The sequence below is a fragment of the Peromyscus maniculatus genome, chromosome 5 (assembly GCF_049852395.1).
Source record: "Peromyscus maniculatus bairdii isolate BWxNUB_F1_BW_parent chromosome 5, HU_Pman_BW_mat_3.1, whole genome shotgun sequence".
Lineage (NCBI taxonomy): Eukaryota > Metazoa > Chordata > Mammalia > Rodentia > Cricetidae > Peromyscus > Peromyscus maniculatus.
Genome location: NC_134856.1, coordinates 39,188,811 through 39,207,915, shown reverse-complemented (window position 1 = coordinate 39,207,915; position 19,105 = coordinate 39,188,811). Strand labels below are relative to the sequence as shown.

The window sequence follows — 19,105 nt, the reverse complement described above, 5'->3', positions numbered from 1 at the left end:
CACTAAATATCCATTAATTTACCTTTTAAATGATGGAGTCTGAGCGAGGCGTGGCGGTTTACACCTGTAATCTCAGCACTTGGGAGGCCTAGGCAGGAAGATTGCCTTGAATTCAAGGCTAACCTGAGCCAAAGAGTGAGACTGTCTCAAAAAACATACCCCCAAATAACCAAAAAGGTGGTTCTTAAAGGTCTAAGGAACAAGTAGAAAAACTCGGTAATAACTTAAAAAGTCTCAAATGAACCCCTCCTCAAAAAGAGTCCGAAGAGGAATAGATCAGAACAGATAATGGCTGTAATTCCAACTTGAAAACACAAAAGAACCAGAAGCACCTGGAAGGAGTAATTGACAGAAAATGAAACAATAGAACAAAGGCGCCTGTGGTGCTGGGAGTGAAATCAGACATCAAACCAGGAGTGCAGGAAAGAAAACAGGAGCAAATAACCGATTTGGAAAGGGGTAAGGGGCACCACAGGGCTAAAATGAGCATGGAGGGAGGCGAAGGGATGCAGCCTTCCCCGAGGGGAGGAGGGGCAGAGTAAGGAACCAGCACACCTCCACCAGAGCTAAAGAACTTACATGGTGCCTTTCAAGTTTAACTCGGAGGAGAAGAAGTGAGCATTTGCTAGCTAAAATCTTGAATTGTAAATTCTCCACTAAGTTGAAATGAAAAGAAGGTACGCTTTTCTGAAACTGGATAACAATGACAAAAGAGTTGACATCACAGACATTGAATAAACAGTGAGCTCCAGGGAAAGGGTGAGTCTAATCAAACGTGGGTTTTAACTCAGTTACGATCCTAAACAAGATCAGAGCTGTAAAGTAGGAAGAACATAGTCATGTATTGGGACCAGGGTGAATTAGTGCACAGTTAAGCTTTTTAAAAGCCAAGGTGGATGTCTGCTTTTTTTATAAAGGTGTAAAAGACAAAAGCTGTCTTATGTAACAAGAATTAGAATTAGAATGAACCAGCTGAAGAAGAAAGAATAAATGATCTGACAAAATGTTGTCACTCCAAAGACTCCGTCTACACTCTAAGAATTCCCTATTTCTGCTCCAGCCCAGACCTCAGCTATGAGGTTTTTTTTTGTTGTTGTTGTTCTTTTTGTTTGTTTGTTCGTTTTGTTTTTTCAAGATAGAGTTTCTCTGTGTTATGGCTCTGGCTGTCCTGGAACTCACTCTGTAGACCAGGCTGGTCTCGAACTCATAGAGATCGGCCTGCCTCTGCCTCCCGAGAGCTGGGATTAAAGGTGCGCCACCACCACTGAGCTTCAGCTCTGAGTCTTATTGCCACCTGGCAGACACATGAATGCTACACAGTGTTCACCCACTCCCTGAGTGGGGAGTGACTGCACCATCAGTAGTTGCCTGAACTACCTCAGAATGTCCTCCTAGCTACCCAGCTAGCTACCCCTTAGTCCCACCCACTGGTATCAGTCTGCTTCTCCTGACATGAAGGTGCCACAGATTGGGTGGCTTAAACAAATGGCATTTGTTTTCTCATAGTCCTGAGATCAAAGTCTGCCTGATTCCAGTGAGGACTCCCTTCGTGGCTTATAGACAGCACTTTCTCTGAGTCTCCACAAGCTTTCACTGGGTGTGAATATTCTGCAGTATCTCTCTTCCTAAAGAAACACTAATCTTATCTGATCCGGGCCCTACCCTTATGATCTCATTTAACTGTAATTACTTCCTTACAAGCCCTGTCTTCAATCACAGTCACACTGAAGGCCTAGGACTTCAACCGATGAGCTAGGGGAGAGGGACACATTCGGTCTATGACATCATTCTACTCTCTTAGATGTCCCACATATACCTACATATATATACATATACATATACATATACATATACATATACATATACATATAAAACACATAACAGACCACTCTTTGTTCTCTTGTCTCCCTACTTCAGCTCCTGCATTGGCCTTCTTCCTCATTGCCCTTCCCACCCCTCCCCCTGTAGAATTATCTTTCCAAGTAAACAACAGATCACTGGCTATCTATTAAGCATTTCTCCTAATATCATATCATCTCTACATTCTCCCCAACAACCCAGCAAAGTGATAGTAAGCCAAGGATGGCTCAGAGAGGCTCAGTGAAGGCCTAGTGTTACTCGGGGTCAGATCTGAACCCAAACTGAGCTCTGAAATGCATGTTCTTTCCGTCAGTGCAGTCCAAGCACCTGAAAGGGTTCAAGACCCAGATACCCAGGACAATTAGTGATGGGCAGATGAATTTGTATATAATGTAACCTCAGCTTCTCCTTCAATAGTATTTATGGCAAAGCTGATTTATTTTCTGATTCCATCAAGAAACCCAGGACCTCTGAGTTGCTACCTCAGATAAGTAAATACTTTTAAAACTCAAACTGAAAATCTGTATTTTTCTGTTAAGGAAGAGTCCTTATATGTGACTTCAATTATGCATTAACAAATTTACTTGTACTTTTAAGGGAAGAAATTTTACCAGCATGAAATAACAAATGAACTACTACTTCATCTTAATTTCCTGCTAGCTGATGATCTAGCTTCCATTCGCCGAAGCAGTGGTACTGACTCAATTCACCAGAAGGTCAAATTGAACCAACCAGGTGAACCACTCAGTTCCCCACAGAGTCCTTTAGACACTGCTGAGATCTGAAGGGGTATTCCTCCAGCATCATGCTAGCAGTTGCTCTGGGCACTTCTGCACACTCAGCACTCACAGTCTCAAACAAATACACACACAGGCAGCCTGAGTGTGCTCGCCTTTCCCCTTGCCTGGGTGTTGAAGGCATTATTTCTGCAGACATGAAATCAGAGTTATCTTGGTTTCAAAAAAGTACAGACAGGGTTGGAGAGGTACTCTGCCTGAGCTGCTGGTGGTTCAGGGGAACAGTCCATTCTACTCCAGTTGGTTCTGTTATCCAGGAGAGGCAGAGGCATCCTGACTACACTTGGAGCATTCAGGGACTGTAGTGTCACTTGGAGCTACACCTCCATCACGGGTCACCCCAGGTGCTGGTCTGTGGTCTAAGGGCTTGTGGGCTCCTGGCCACCTGGTGGACAGGCAGACAGGCGTGTGTCTAGACCACTGCTGGCTGCTCAGACACTGCTTTGCTGTGCTGGGTAAATGGCCCACTTTCCATGCCCGCCCCACCAGCCTGCCCTGCCCCACTCCCGCTGCCTATTTAAGCTAGAGGCCCTGACTCCAGCCAGACACAGCCAGTTTCCAGAACCAGGAGAGTAATGCAGCTGCTCCGTTCACCCAGGGATGAAAGGTCCTTCTGTTTCACCATTTCCAACTGATGCCATTTCCAACCGGTGTGTACCAAATGATGTCAGTGAGGGGGGTTGTGGCAAGAACTGATTCCGCCGCCGCTACCTGGGGTTATATGGAGATGTGTAGTTGGCAGAGGGAGGCTCGGATTGGATTTTCCCCATTTCTGTTACCTGACTTGATATGACCCTATGTTCAAAGAGGAAGCAAGACTGTAGTTTGTGAAGGGATAAAAGAGAACATATTTCAAAACAAGGTCTGGCTCGGAATATCAATTATCATATTTTTTTTTCTTTGAAAAGGGGGCCTAGAATGTCAAGGTTACCAAGATTCCATTTCCTTTCAGGAACTCTCCCTAGAGCCAGTTCCTGTCCTTTAGTTCTACTTGGAAAATACACGCTGGGAATTTGGGGAGCTGGGGAGCTATGCAGTTGGTGGGGGCAGTTTGGTAAACTGTAGGAGGTCAGAGACTGCTTGGCTGACATCTTACTGAGGACTGGAGTGAGCGCCTCCCACTCTGGCTGTCTTGAGTTCCAGAGACCATTGTTGTGGTCACCACTGTGATTTGCTCATCTCCTTTCAGGTCCTGACTGCCTTGATGTCCCCTCTCCAGCAGGAAGGACTGCACAAAGGGCAGTGGAGAGCAAGAGTCACACAGGCTCAAGAGGGTGGGGTGGGGTGGGGCCTGCCTCCTTAAAGTTCACTTCCAGGGGCTAGTCTGTATTCTTGAATCTCCCACCTATCGAGAGTAAGGAGGTGGGATTCCAAGGATAAGAATTAGGATTCCCCCCACCCCATCTCCAGGAGGCCAGGTCAGCAAGATAACCACTCAACTTCCACTGGACTGGAATCCCAAGGTTTGGGGGTGGGGCAGGATCTTCTCTCTGAGAGAAAAGGCCAAGGTACCACATGGAACTAGGGCCTCTGGGTAATCCAGAGTCACCTTGAATAGAACCTAGACCTATGGGCCGCCTTCTACCCACCCTGATCTGAGAGCACCAAGTACTGATGCTCCTTTGGTGCTAGCCATGGTGAGCCAAGATCCTGCACTATCCCCCAGTGTTCCAGGGGAGGGATGGGGGAGGACCGCTAGACTAGAACCAGGCTTTCCCTGGAGTCGATGTCTCAACCTGAGGGAGCCAAGCTATGAGAAATGACACTCGCACCAGTGCTTCCAAGAGATGTACTTGGTTATGGGATAAAGATGAATTCAGCCTCAGATTTCAGATTCATTCACTGACAGAGTATGGTCTTGGGGACAGGGGGTGTCTCTAAGGAGTGTGGTAGGTAGCCTTACTCAGGATGCGCGGATGATACAAGGGCTTAAGACAATGCAGGACAGTGGAGTTGGAGAAGGTGGAGGGCAAGAGGAGAGTCTCAGGCTGTGTTGGGTTGGGGCTGAGCTTGATAGACCAGGGTCAAGAGGCAAGTGGCGACAGCCAAGGATTGGCCGGTGATTGGGGGCGTGGCCCTCACACGAGGCTAGAGGCGGAGCTAGAGGGCAGGGGCGGGACCTGCCAATTTCAACTTCTCTAGGGCGTCAGGCCAGGATCCCTGGGCTGTGGAAGCTGGAGGGATACAGGGAGTCTGTCGCATCATGTCTAAAGGCCTCCACTCACACGAGTACCCTCCCAACTCTCCCCTCCGACGAGACCGTGGGGTTCATGAAATGTCCCCGCTCAGCCTTCCTTCCGCTGTTCTGCCCATCTTTCCTTCTTAACTGCTACCAATATCTCTCAGGTTCTTCCTCGCAACTGCTTCCTTCCTGAACTCCAGCCAAAGTGGCCACCAACTGTCTCTCCCGATCGGATTCGGCCTCCGCGGACCTTCCCTCCACCCCACCCCACCCCCCAATCTGTAAGAGGCAGAGATTACACAAAGCTACCAGAGAGCACTCTGATTGTTCTGGCATCACCTACAAGATCAGATCCGGGTCCACAACAGGGCTTGGAATTTGCCTGTTTGCTGCGCCCCTTTCAACCTGCACACGGAGGGCCTGCCTGGGTGCAGCAGTCCACGTGGAATGGTCATCCATCTCCCGCGGAGCCCTTCCCACCTGTCAATCTTCACTTTCTGTTGCATAAACCCCGCCCTCATCCCCTCTGGCTTCACTTCTGCTAGGATAGCCAGACCTCAAACTCCGGTCCTGGAGACAGGGAGGGTGTGGCAGCGCCTCCAAGGGTGGCGGCGGCGCACCGAGGTCTTTGTACCCAGCTCACCTGTGTGGCTGTCTTGTTCCAGTCACTACTGTGAATGGCTCATCTCCGTTCAGGTCCTGATTGCCCCTCTCTTCTCCAGAGGCAAGGCCGCAAGGCCCAAAAGGCCCCTCCTTAGGTAAGACAGACTTCGGGAACTACAGGAAGTGGACTTCAGGCTTTGCCTCATGGGCTACTTGTTCTGCTTTGTATTGTTGCTTGCTTTCTTTAGTTTTGGGTTTTTAGATGCAGTCTCGGTATGTAGCCCAGGCTGACCTGGGATTTACAGGCATCATGCTTAGCAATGGGTTGTGTGTTAGTATTTTTATATAAAGAGGTGCTAAATGAAATCATTTAAGAAAGATTCTCTAAAGAAGTTTGAAATTGGTGGCTCTGGGGTAAGAAATCTCTGTGGGCTTGCCCTCCTGTGGAAGGGAGAGGGAGCACCAGGCGGGAGTGGCTGACTCCCCAGCTGTGGAGAAGTGTGAAGAAGAAGAGTATTTCAGGGCAGAGTAACAAGTATCCCGAGCAGCGGATTAATGGACCAGATTCACACTGCTCACTAAACTATAAAAAACGAATGTTTTTCACTCTAAAACCCAGAAATGGTAAGAGTATTGCGACATGATCATTCTCAAATAAGTGGTGAACTGATACAGCACTGGTAGAAAGCTGTTTGGCAATATTTATCAGAAGCTTTAAAGTTCACCCATGCTCTTGATCGCACCAGGGAAAGGATTCAAACTCCGGAACGTTCAGAATCCAGGGGTAAAAGCAGACATAGGAACACAAAGTGACCCGCTATGGTCACTAACCCCAAGGCCACTGTAAGAACCCTTCCAATCCTGGCAGAACAAATGTTTTCTGGGCTGCCAGGGAGGTCACCAGGCCATGAGCAAGGAGACTTAGAGTCCAAGGTAGGGGTGACTGTATGAGAAAATGAAAGTGGGAATGGTGAGGCCAGGCCCCCCGAAAGGAGAAGATCATTGCAGGCTACACCAGGGCAGCAGGTGATGGATATAACCTTTAAGAGACTAAAAAAAAGCAGTGAGGACAAGACAGACAGGGCAGGAATGTGTTCCTCTTCCCCAGGACAGGGCCTGGTGCTGGGTGGTTTTGAATATGTTTGCTTATCATTTATACTTAGTCTTTGGAAGAAAAGTAGAGAGAAAAGCGAAACTGGAGTCACATGAGCCAACTGCCACTTCTCAGGATCTGCCATTTATCTCTCTGAATCACGGTCTCCTCGTTGTTCACGGGGGTCAACTGTACCCATTTGGGGTGCCTGTGAAGTATTAAGTGCACCCTTAGCAATAAGTACATATTTCCTGAAGGAGCTTGACAACTGTTCACATGGCCCCAAAGGCAGATCCATATTTCTGCTTTTCTGTGCTCATTTCAGTCTTCCCATGTCTTTGCCATGCCCTGGTACTTGGCTGTGTCCTGTCTCAACACACAGAGAGAAAGAAAGCAAAGGGGAAGAAGTCTGAGGCCCTGGGTGGCTGCAGGTGGACTCGGGGAGCCGGCTTCCTGAAGCCGTCCTGGCTGCGGTTCAAGGTCCTTAGTGCACAAGGCTGCCACCTGCCAGTCGGGTAGCAGGCTTCCTGTTACCTTTCTAAGCTGGGGACAGACGGTAGAATTAAACAGCGAGGGTCTGTGGGCAGTGAGGTGACATCGACCTCCTTCCTCGGAGCCGGGAAACAGTGCCCTCCTTCTCTGGGAGGAATGGGAGAATGCTCCTGAGAGACAACCCACCAGGCCCCACTGAAAGTATGGGATGTGCTGACATAGTTGAGCCTCCTCCAGTCAGGGAAATAAAAGAGAAGAAGCAGGAAGAAAGGAGTCAGGGGAGCGAAGGAGAGACTCACCAAGAGCTTTGGTTTGTTTCATTCCTGTCTCCCTGCTCGTGGCCCCTAGTCCTGTGTCGTCATCCTTCTTGTCCTCTTGCTCTCAAGTCTGCTCCTTTCCAGAGCCATTTGGGCAAATCTATGTGACAGGAGCTGGTCACCTTTCTGGTGTCTGGTGTACAGACTGCAAGGTTGCCAAGACATATGTGTTTATTTTAGGCAGGCCGAAGGGCTGCAGTGGTCTTGGGAGCCATGGGTGGGACTGGCTGAAACTTGACAAAAGAATCGTCACTGCGCTCTGGAAGCTGGGCTCCTCCGCTGAAGCCGAATCCTTCTGCACAGTTAGGGCCAAGGCAACCGCTCCTGCAAGGTTCCATGGGAAACTGCTCAGGTCAGAGCTCTTGGGGCTCCAGAAGTAAGAAACATAGAAGCCAGGCTGCTGGGCTCAGGGGATGGAGCATCAGCAAGAGCCACCAAAGGACTCAAGAAGAAGCAGTGTGGTCTTTTGTGTAGGTTAGGAAGATCCCACCAGTGACCAGGTGAACCAGAGGAAGGGGCTGGCTGCAGGGAAGTCGAGTGAGGCTGCTGCAGTTTGTGGTGGGTGGAGAGGATCGGCCTGAGCTGGGGCATGGCTGTGGGAATCCAGCCCAAGGGCTCCAGAGGCAGAACTTCAGGCTGCTGAGAGCAGGTGGATATGGAAGAGGCCATTGCTCTGGTGAGACAGAGCTGGTGCTGGAATAAAATAGAAGAGGAATAACGAACCTGAAGGGGAACTTGTCAGTCAAACACATGGGGTCAAAAGTCATGAGGCATCTGGGCTGGCTGTTACTTAGGAACAGATATCCTATGAGGAATCACCTGAGGAGGGTTGAGGGAAGACGGGCAAAGTTTGGCTTTAAGAGGGGACAGGGGAACAGCAGCAAAGAGCTTTGAGAAGGAACAGTCGTGAGAGCAGGCCAAGGGAGGGTGAGAAGGAGGGTGACAGAGGACCAGGGCAGAGAGTCGGGAACTAGAAATCAGCTGAAAGTCCTGCAGTCTATCCCTTTCTTCCTCTCTCCCTTCTTTTCTCTTCCTGCCTTCCTGTGCAGGGTACTGAATCCAGGGTCTTGAGCATGCTAAGCACTCAACCACTGGACCACATCCCCAGCTCCTGGAGTTAATTGTTATTGCTGTTTGTGTGAGACAAGGTCTCACCACTGTGTAGCTGAGGTTAGCCTGAAACTGTCCTGCCTCAGCCTTCCCAGTGTTGAGATTGTGTGCATCACTACACCCAGCTTCCTGGGGTTATTTCTTAAAGCAATTCTCATCAAAATTGCATGAACTGTGTTTTCACTAGTGCTGACATCTTTATGGAGATTTTCTTTTCAAAACTTACCAGCAAGTCCACCAAGATACATTGCCCACTTTTTCTCTATGAATGGGAGTGCAGCCTCAAGCTGAGCTGTCACTCAGCCAGCCAGAGGGCAGGTTCCGATACCACCAGCATGCTGTGAATGGTTATGTTGGCTGGCCTGAGATGCAGGGTGAGTGCACTATCTGGATACTGTCTTTAAACTAAATAAAACAGTCTTGGAGAGATGGCTCAGCAGTTCAGAGCATTGGTTACTCTTCCAAAGGACCTGGGTTTAGTTCCCAGCACCCACATGGCAGCTCAGAACCATCTGTAACTTCAGCTCTAGGGGATCCATTGCCTCTTCTGGCCTCCAAGGGCACTAGGTATGTATATTGTACATAGACATATATGTAGGCAAAACACCTATACATATAAAATAAATTTAAAAAAAAAGCCAGGTGTGGTGATTCACGCCTTAATACCATTACTCGGGAAGCAGAGACAGGCAGATCTCTGTGAGTTCGAAACTAGCATGGTCTACAAAATGAATTGTAGGACAGCCAGGGATACACAGAGAAATCATGTCTAGATAGATAGATAGATAGATAGATAGATAGATAGATAGATAGCAAATAAAATTAAGCTAAACAAACCATCTAGAGGAAACTGAGTACAGAAGCCCCCTCTGATGCCCACAATATGGAGATGTTCCTCTGTGCCTGTCTCCTTCTTGCCTGTAAGCAGTCACTGTGGTCACTAAGGGATGGCCCTGGCAGGCAGGACTTCCTGAGTGGCTCCATCCCTCTAGTGTCTACTCTCAGTTCCCTGACTATCTCTCTGCTCTACCTGCCCTACCCAATACCCAACTCCCTGCTGTCCCCACACCCTATAGAGGACACTGGTACCCTCAGTACATACATGGTCACCAGTATTTCTCATGCCCTTACAGAGAAATGCGCCCCAAGAAATCGTATCTGACTTTCTGACATCCAGGTTCCCTGTTTAAGTTCTCTGCCTCAGCCCTGTCTGCTGTCCAACAGTACTGACCCCATAGTATCTGACCACACCCAACATCTTGGCTCTGATTCCAAGCCTGAAGCATAGGCTCTTGGCTCTGTCTCCACATGTGTCCACCTGGGAGAACCTGATCCTGTCTCCTGCCTGTCTTCTGCAGGCCCTGGTGGTCCCTAGTCCAGCCTCTCACACTGACCTCTCTCAGAGGCTAGAGGTTTCCACCATTCAGATGGGTTTTCTTCTCCGTGTCTATAGATTGACTGTCTACTGGTGTCAAACTGTTTCTCTGAGCAAAAGTTTCCACTAAAAATGAAAAGATTCATGCTCAGAAGTCTGAGTGCCTCGTGATCCCAGAAGGTCTGGGTACAAACAGCAGGCATGGACTTTGTGAAGAGGTGAGGAGTGAGCTTCCTACCTAGCCTGGAGTCTGGGCAGAGCAACATTACCATCAGTACTGAAATGGAGACTAAGAAAGTGGCTGCCAGAGGTAGATCTGGCTGTTGTCCTGGAAACCAAAGACTGTCACTCATTAAGGCTGCATTCTGCAATCAAGCAAGGAGACTGATTCTACAGCAAACCTTACCTTCCTCTGTTGGCCAAGACTGGATGGCCAATGCTGTGGCTATAACTAGAAGCTGTCTGGGGTTATGGATGTAGGTCGGTTGGTAGAGTGCTAGTCTAACAGGCATGAAGGCCTGGGTTCAATCCCTACAATTATATAAACCACCTGTGATGGCTCATGCCTGTAAACCATATCTGAGATGTGAGAGCAGGAAGTTCAAGGTCATCCTCCCATACACAGTCAGTTCAAAGCCAGACTGGGATATATGAAACTCTATCTAAAAATTAAAGATGTCTTGTTAGTTCTATTGCAGGGGAGTAATTTGGGGCCCTGGATGATGGAATAGCTATAATCTCAAACTGTGGGTCCTGTGGCAGAAAGAGAGAACTCTATGGACGTTCTCACGCCTGCTGCTGAGTGTTTTGTCTCCCAGAGGGACTAGGAAACGCAACCTTACTTTGCTTGCTTTCTCCAGGTGATCTAGAGATTAAAAAGTCCCAGCCTAGCTTTGGAGACAAAAGGGAAAAGTCTGCCCAGACTTTCACCCAAGTAAAGCATGCTCATCCCTTTAAGAAGTCACTGTTGTGTAGAAATGTATCTCTGTTCACACTAGCAATCTGGGTACATGTAACTGGTGCAACCAGAGCCAAGAGTCCCTGCATCCTTTTAGGAGTACAAGATTTGGAGCCCAGTACTCAGCAGGGAGGCAAGAGGATTGTGAGTTGGAGGCCAGCCTAGGCTACACAATAAACTCCAGAACATCAAAACCTAGTCTCAAAAAACAAGCAAGCAGGGCTGAGGTGGGAGGTCAGTATGTAAAGTGACTGGTGTGCTAGCATGCGGACCTGAATTTGGACCCCAGAACCCATGTGCCTTATGGTTACTGTTGCTGTGATGAAACACATGACCAAAAGCAAGTTGGGGAGAAAAGGGTTTAATTGGCTTAAATATCCTGAGTCACAGTCCACTGTGGGAGGCCAAGGCAGGAGCTCAAACCAGGGATGGGGGTTGGGGGTGTATGACATGGGACACCTGGAGGCATGAGCTAATGCACAAGCAATGGAGGAGTGTTGTTTACTGGCTTGCTCCTCATGGCTTGTTCAGCCTGCTTTCTTTCTTTTTTTTTTTTTTTTTTTTTTTTTTTTTTTTTTTCGAGACAGGGTTTCTCTGTGTAGCTTTGCGCCTTTTCTGGAACTCACTTGGTAGCCCAGGCTGGCCTCGAACTCACAGAGATCCGCCTGGCTCTGCCTCCCGAGTGCTGGGATTAAAGGTGTGCGCCACCACCGCCCGGCCTCAGCCTGCTTTCTTACAGAATCCGGGACCACCAGTCCAGAGGTGTCACTACCCATGATGTTCTGGGCTCTCCACAATCAACTACTAATTAAGAAACGGCCCTACAGGCCTGCCAATGGCTGGATCTTATGGAGGCATTTTCTCATTCGGGTTCCCTTCTCTCAGATGACTCTAGTTTGTGTCAAATTGACATCAAACTAGCCAGCACACCATGTAAAAGCCAGGTGTGGCAACACACATCTGTAACTCCAGTGCTGGGAGACAGAGACAGGTGGATCCTAGGGGCTCACTGGTTAGCATTCATGGCCAAAACTGTGAACTCTAGGTTCAGTAGGAAACTTTATCTCAAAAAGTAAGACTAGAGGAAGAAATCTTGATATCAGCCTCTGGCCTCCATACTCACCTATCCTCATGGGCAAGCTCCCTGCCCCACATACACCACAGTACACACATACATGCACACATACAAACATGTATACGTAAAGTAACAAACAAAAAATGAAGTACAGAATTCAACAGCCAAAAGCAGGTATAGATAGGGTCACTGCCAGCGGTTGACCAGCTGACATAGTTGAAAACCAGAGCCCCTAAAGACCTTAGCGTTGAGAACAGCAAAGGTGGCAGTACTTAAAAGAACAGGAAGAACCACGAACCCCAAAAGCTCCTCTCCGTTTTGATGTGGACAAAAGATTGGTTTGCAGTCTTAAGACAACAGACTCCAGCAGCCCTCGACTCCCTCCCAAGTGGATAGACTAGTGCCTGGGCAGGCTCACACATGGGTCGGAGGACTTCCTATGCAGAGGCCCTTGCCTGTTCTGTGCATCCCTTTCTTAAGGGGAGGGAATTATGGCTGGTTCTCTTGGAGCCGAGGGCTTCTATAGTGGTGTATGCAGGAGTACCTGAGTATAGCGGTGGCCAGGGGTCGGAGGTCTTTGAAAGAGCCCAGGATAAAAGGCCTTGACCCTTAGCAGGGAGTGACACCTGACCTCAGTCCAGAAAACCCAGATTCGGCTGCCTAGGCCTGTAGCAAGGTTGGTCATATGCTGTATAACTGATTTAATTCACTCACTGGTTAATCTCTGCATACATTCTCTGGGACACAGTTTATTAAATGTTCTTTGCATAGAAAATTTCAGGCTGGATAGGTAGTGATCCTTCAGAAGACTGTCAGCAAGTCTGTTCTGCTTCAGGAAGGGTTGTGGTCTTCATCTGTGCTCTATGGTGCCTGACATGCCTGTAGGCTGCTCAGTCAGCTCACCCATTCCAGGAATAAATTCTGTTCTTGAACTTGAGCTGAACACAGGGTCTGCATAATTCTAGCATTTGTATGGACTTGTTTTTAAAATTCTCCTCCTCCAGAAAGTATGCTGCTGTCTCTTCTTAAGCAAAGCATGTTCTTTGGCTCTTACACCACTGACATCAACCTCTGTGTCAGGGATCAGCAGCTTTGCTGAGAGAGAGGCCTCAACCCCAGGGTCTGAGAGACTCGAGGCTCCTCTTGTCCCCAAGAAGAGATTCCTGGTAGTGGTGTGGCGTCCTAGGGCCAGTGCTGCTTCCTTGGCACCTGACCAGCTAGGCAGCCCCTCTCACACACTGGGTTCCCCAGAACTCACCAGAGGCCATAACATGATCCCCTGGGAGTTCCAAGAGCACCTGCTGTGGCTGTTCTTAGGCTTGGACTCAGACCCAGACTCCAGTGTCCAGCAGGCTCAGAACTCTAGAAGGCACAGGCTCAGGCTTGGCTCTGTGCTCAGGTGTTTACCCCTGGGCATGTCCACTCCAGTTCTACCCGCTGATGCCCATGTGGTGAAAGGCCTGAGATCAGGTGGTCTCAGAGCCCATCCTCATCACAGAGAAAGCCTTCACTCTAAGTCTCCTCTGCTGGTCTCAGCCTCCACAAGGTCATAGGACTGGTAGAAGAAGCCCTGTGGCTTCTGCTTCAGCCAACTTTATCAGATGGATCTGGTACAGGCAGGTTCTTTTTTTTTTTTTTTGGGTTTTTGAGACAAGATTTCCCTGTTATTTTGGCACCTGTCTCTGCCTCCCGAGTGCTGGGATTAAAGGTGTGTGCCACCACCACCCGGCTATCAGGTAGGTTCTTGAGCATAATATCAGGAACCGTGGGAAAGAGGAGGCTCAGGCAACGCTTTAGGACCCAGCTACACCTCAGCTTCCCTAACAGTGTTCTTTGTCATTAACTGCAAAATCTGGAAGGACAAGCAGCAGGGACTGGAGTGGCCAGACTGGCTGAGCACCCCTGTACCCCTCCTCTGACCTAGCTTGAGATGTGCCTTCCAAGCACACACTAGTTGGCTTCATTTGGGCTTTCTGAATTCTGCCATGGAAATGCCCGGCTGGCTGGTGGAAAGAACACCTCAGAGCTGCTCTCAGCCCATTCCTATTCTCAGAAACCACACCATGAATTAATAGCTCCCACGGAAAGTTTCTTTTTGAAAATTTTATGGACCCTTGGCCTGCACCTGGCTTCTACAGAAGCCTATGACTCTGGCTTATATGAGCAGCCCATGACAGACAGCTCTGGTGCAGCCATGCCAGGAGGGAAGCCTGCAATCTACCTCCCAGTGTCCTCACCCCATCACCCAGGAGAGCAGGTGCCTTTTTGTAGGGCCAACCAGCCTCATGAGAAAACTTCAAAGGCTTTTGAGTCTCTCCTCCCCTCCCCCTCCCTCCCCCTCCCTCCCCCTCTTCTTCCCTTCCTTCCCTTTCCTTTCTTTTTGGTTCTTAGAACTAAACTCAAAGATGCTAAGGAGGCCCTGCAGGCCAGCTCTTGCAGGGTCTTTGAGGCCCGGGGTCACAGCAGTGGTAGTGCTCGTGATAACACAGACAAGGCAGGCTCTGAACTAAGTGCTGAAATCTTGCCATCTCCAACTAGCCCAGAAGTTCTCAACCTATGGGTAGCAAACCCTTTGGGGGTCGAATGACCCTTCCACAGGAGTCGTCTAACACCATCTGAAAACAGATATTTACATTACAATTCATAACAGTAGCAAAATTACAGTTATGAAGTAGCAACAAAAATAATTTTATGGTCGGGGGTCACCACAGCATGAGGAACTGTATTAAAGGGTCACAACATTAGGAAGGTTGAGAACCACTGAACTAACCCAAGGAATTTTCATCCACATCTAATACAAAAGGAAACCAAGGCTTAGAGCATCCCTCAGTCAACTTGTCTAATATTCATCAGGACCTGACTCCACATACCTGCACTCAGAGCTTGTGATTGCAGCTTCTGTCTGCTCAGATTGCTGTCTCCAAGGGATGCCTTGAGGCACACAGACCTCTAGGGCCTTGACTCAGGAGGATGGCTCTACTCTCTGCCAGGGCACAGCTGGGGGCAGCACAGGAGTTAATGCACATCTGAGAAAAACGTAGCTTTAGAAACGTCATGTACCTGGCGGACACAGATAAAACAAAGCCTCTTTAGTGCTAAGTGACAGAAAGACTCAAAGGCGACTGGAGCAAAGAAAAGAGATTTTCTGGCTCACAAACTAGGAAGTCTACAGGCTGTGTGGCTTCAGACAGATCAGAGCTCAAATATATTATGAAGACTTGGCTATTCTCCAGTCTAGCCCTAAGGTCTGTTTCTCCCTGAGCTGGGTTCCTTCTCAAGGAAGGCTCTAGAAGCTGCAGGCTCTCGTTGTGGTCTTCTAGCTCAGAGAAAATGTAGACTTCTTTCCTAAGTGGTCTGATAGGAGTTCCAGGGAACACTTAGAATGGTCCCAGTGGTGTCGGGGGACCATGGTGCTGCTCACTGTGGCTGGCTGTTATATCACCTTGAAGCGGAGCAGGGCAGTGTGTCTGCCACTGCCAGAGAACTGAAGCCAAGCAGGAGGATGTAGGTGGAGCTGGGGTGCTTTGGATTGAGAAATATGAATAGGCATTTGCCTGTGTCTGTGTGTGTATGGGGGGGGTGCGCATCACTGCTACAGACTATGTATCTATGGTAGACCCTAAACCCCAATTCTGTCAGGCATATGGCTCTTTCAACCCCTCCCCCAACTCAGAAAAGCATCTGTCTCTCGTCAGTCTTTCTGTCCTCCTAGCGATGAGCTGACTCCAAGTTTCAGCAGCTCAGAGCACACGTTGCCATGCCAACTCCTCCGCAGCAGCATCTAGGCAGAATGGGCTGGCCTGATCTCACAGCCGCTGGTGAATGCAGACACATTCAGGTAATTGGATTGGAGCAGTCCACAGGCCTTTCCTGTGGAAACCTGGAGCTTGGTCCAACTCCTGTTTAGAATCAAAGACTTGGAGGACATTTTGCTCCAAGACTCCAAGCTTACAGAGGGAAAGAGAGAGCTCAGCAGGCCTGACGATCAGAAAACAGGGCAGTAAAGGAGGGATGAGCCCCAGACAATGCCAAATGGAGCAATCACCAGCCCTCTAAGTTCAGAGAGCTGTCAGAGATGCATGGGCTTCAACATGGGGGTCAGGACTTGCTTTGCTTGGCAAAACTGACAGCTGTCTTACCTTCCCACTGCAGGAGAAATTCAGATTCCAAGTCAACATCCACACAGGTCCCTGGGGCTACTGTGAAGGTGTCTTCTCTGAATCAGCATACCAACCAGGTCATCTCTCAGGTCTGGCAATCCTAGTCATTGGATGCTCAATGGAAACAGTCCTATTTCCCATAGTCTGCCCTGACAGGATCATTCCTAAAGAGTCCCCTCACTTCCCTCACTGGTGAGGGAAGATTGGCCACCCTGGGCCCACATGCACATATCTAGGGTGAAACCTTGGTTTAACTCAGACTTCTGAGCAGCCATGGTCCCCTTCCCATGCTGTGGTCACACAGGTCACTGGTTAGGAGTCAGGCCCTTCAGGTTAGCTTGTATGAATGGCCACATGGAAGCTGCTTGCTATTGATGCCCTGGCTGCCCATGAATGCCTGGGACGATATTCTTAAGGTCCTGCAGAGGAGTTGTCCGCCTTTCCCTCTTCCATGTGGATAAGGGTTTTCTGGGCTCCCAAACATCCCTAGGGCAAGTTCCTCTTCCACCTGCATCAGTCTGTGACCCACAGCGCTCTCTGTCCCCTCTGTTCATGCATAGCCCAGCCCAGTCCTCACTGCAGAGGAGAGGGGCAAGTTAGTGAAGGCTTTGGCTTTGGCCCAAACAGTGTGAGTGGCATCTGTAAGGATCCAGAAGGCCCTCTGGTTCAGCCAGGGTCCTGGAAGTCCCGTGGGTGAGCTCAGGTCAGCCCCTTAACAATCAGAAACCAAAGCTGGGGAGAGACGATGACACATGGAGTGGCTTCCGGAAATGGAGAGGAGGAAGCAAAGGTGACCAGGCCACCAGCCTGGCTCCTCTAGTCCTCATAGAAACACTAGAGGTAGGCACTGCTACCCCATGCCATGATCAGTGCTAGGATGTCACTCGGGCTAGCCTGCCTCCCAGGCTGAGTGCCAGACTGCAAAGCTCAGGTTAGAAGAGAAAGCCTGGTCTCAGTATCTGGGACTGAGAGGTTGGCTCCCAGGAGTCCCGCCTTGGGGCACCTTCTAGCTCCCAGTGACAACTCCACAGCTCACAGTGCTGGAATCCCTGACGACTGAGGACCTGAGAGTATCCAGGACTCCAGATCAGCTATATAGACCATGGTATGGCTGTGGTATGATGTGGCTTCTAGTAATCCTGGAAACTGTACATTAGGATTTGCAAAGGGGACCAACCCAAGGGCGATTGTTGGTCTTAACAAAAGAAACCTTGAATGATCCACTTAATCTAAGAGGTGAGGTAGCCAGGCGGTGATGGGGCACGCCTTTAATCCCAGCACTCAGGAGGCAGAGCCAGGCAGATCTCTGTGAGTTCCAGACCAGCCTGGGCTACAGAGTGAGATCCAGGAAAGGCGCAAAGCTACACAGAGAAATCCTGTCTCGAAAAACAGAGAGAGAGAGAGAGAGAGAGAGAGAGAGAGAGAGAGAGAGAGAGAGAGAGAGAGAGAGAGAGGAGGTACAGAAGCTCAGCATGCACGGCCTTAGAGGGACCTGCCAACCCTTTAAGGGTGTCCATGACAGGCCCTGCTTGCAAAGCTATCAGATCAAGGACATGGAAAAGAGAAGAAGGAATGATCGGGAGAATGGGGTCCCATGTCCAAAGCCAGACACATGCCTGACCCCATCGAACAGTGCAGACAAGAGAAAGGGAGATAAGCAGGGTGCAGCTGAGCACCTGCCTGCGGTGAGCAAACCCGAGGAAGCCACACCCTTCCATGGCCTCTCCTCGGAGCACTGGAAAACTCTGGGAAGTTACCAGCCCCTCGTGTTTAACTGCAGCGCTCCTCTTTCATGAGGAAAGTGTAGATCAGACTAATTAATGTGTGCTGTTTGTTTACCCTCCTTTCATTTCCCTGAGACAAAATAATTACCCAGAGCTTTAGAAGCAGCCTCGTCCGTGGCAGTCCCTCCTGCGTCTTCCTGCAGCAGCAGCTTCCGCGTGTAGACGAGGGAGCCAGCGCAGGGCAGAGCGCTGGAGAGGAGGCCTGGGGTAGCTGGGAAGGATTTGGAGTGGCACCATGGAGGGCCAAGGGACTCAAAGCTGCCTCATCTTAGAGGGTCGCTGTGGTAGCACAGCTCCCCCTAGCCCCTGGGGCTGCCACCCCAGATCTTCTCCTCCATCAGCCCTACAGTGGAGACCAAAAACATGCCCATGTCTGCCCAGGGCAGGCAGAAAGAAAGGTCACTGCACACTAGAGACTTTGCCAGAAGGGTTTGCCACAAGCGTGGAGGCATCTGAAGATGGATTCTCTCTCCTCGTCCCCTAAAGCCCCGTCCCAGCCAATAGCTGATTCCAATCTGATTAGCCAATGTCCGGGGTTGAGCCACATGGGATGACAGAATGGGTCATTTTTCTCAGGAAGCCTTTGATGAAGGAAAGCCTGACTCACAGGGGTGCTGTAGACACCGCAGTGGCTTTTGGAGGTACAAACCAACCTCCTCCCTGATACTTTCTCCAATGTCATCCATGTAGCCCACATTACTGCCCACAGATCAAACCTGACCCTTCCCACAGAAAGACTGACTTCCTAAGAGCTTCCCCACCTGAGTGGGCACTCAACCCAGCAGTCTGTTTATCCTTACATCTGTTACTTACCTCCCCAAGCAGGGTGGCCAAGAGCCAGGGCTTGGCCTCGGACAGACTCTTCATGGAGCTTATGCTGGAGGGAATCCTAGGAACAGCCCCAGCTCCAGGCCTAGTGATAGCCTGGTGTAGGGAGGGGCTGTGGTCACAGAATGCCTTGACAGGGTTAAGGAAGACTCCCCTGAAGGAGAGAAGTCTCAATTGAGCCCTGAAAGGTACAGAAGGGAGAGGGAATGGCCGGAGTCAAGAAGGGAGAGGTTGCGGGAAACAGCCACAGGCAGGTGCAGAGGGGTCGGGCAGAAGCTGCGGCTGGGAAGGAGGCTGTGGCTGGAGCCAGGATGAGAGGGGAAGGGAGCACAGAGACAAGAACACAGAGGGCCCAGACAGAGATTGTGAGCCTGGACTTTGTCCCCCAAAACAGTAGGGTCAGTAGAGGGAGAGAGGAAGGGAGAGAAGGAATAAAGAAGAGAGAGATGTTAAGTGGATCCTTCGGAGTCC

The 19,105-nt window shown here is 49.7% G+C and overlaps 1 protein-coding gene across 3 annotated transcripts in view; it reads left to right on the top strand.

Moving 5' to 3' along the window:
• The window catches only part of Smpd3 (sphingomyelin phosphodiesterase 3), an 85,137-nt gene that overhangs the window by 49,883 nt on the left and 16,149 nt on the right, over window positions 1-19,105 (top strand). The window contains exons 1-2 of one of the 3 annotated variants that reach the window (XM_076572092.1): window positions 5,394-5,597; window positions 16,015-16,111. The exons of 1 other annotated variant lie outside the window; for it this stretch is intronic. The gene's annotated coding sequence lies outside the window, so the exon portion shown is untranslated. Of the gene's footprint in view, window positions 1-5,373; window positions 5,598-16,014; window positions 16,112-19,105 lie in introns of those variants that run through there. One more of the 3 variants, XM_016005385.3, reaches the window with a different exon arrangement.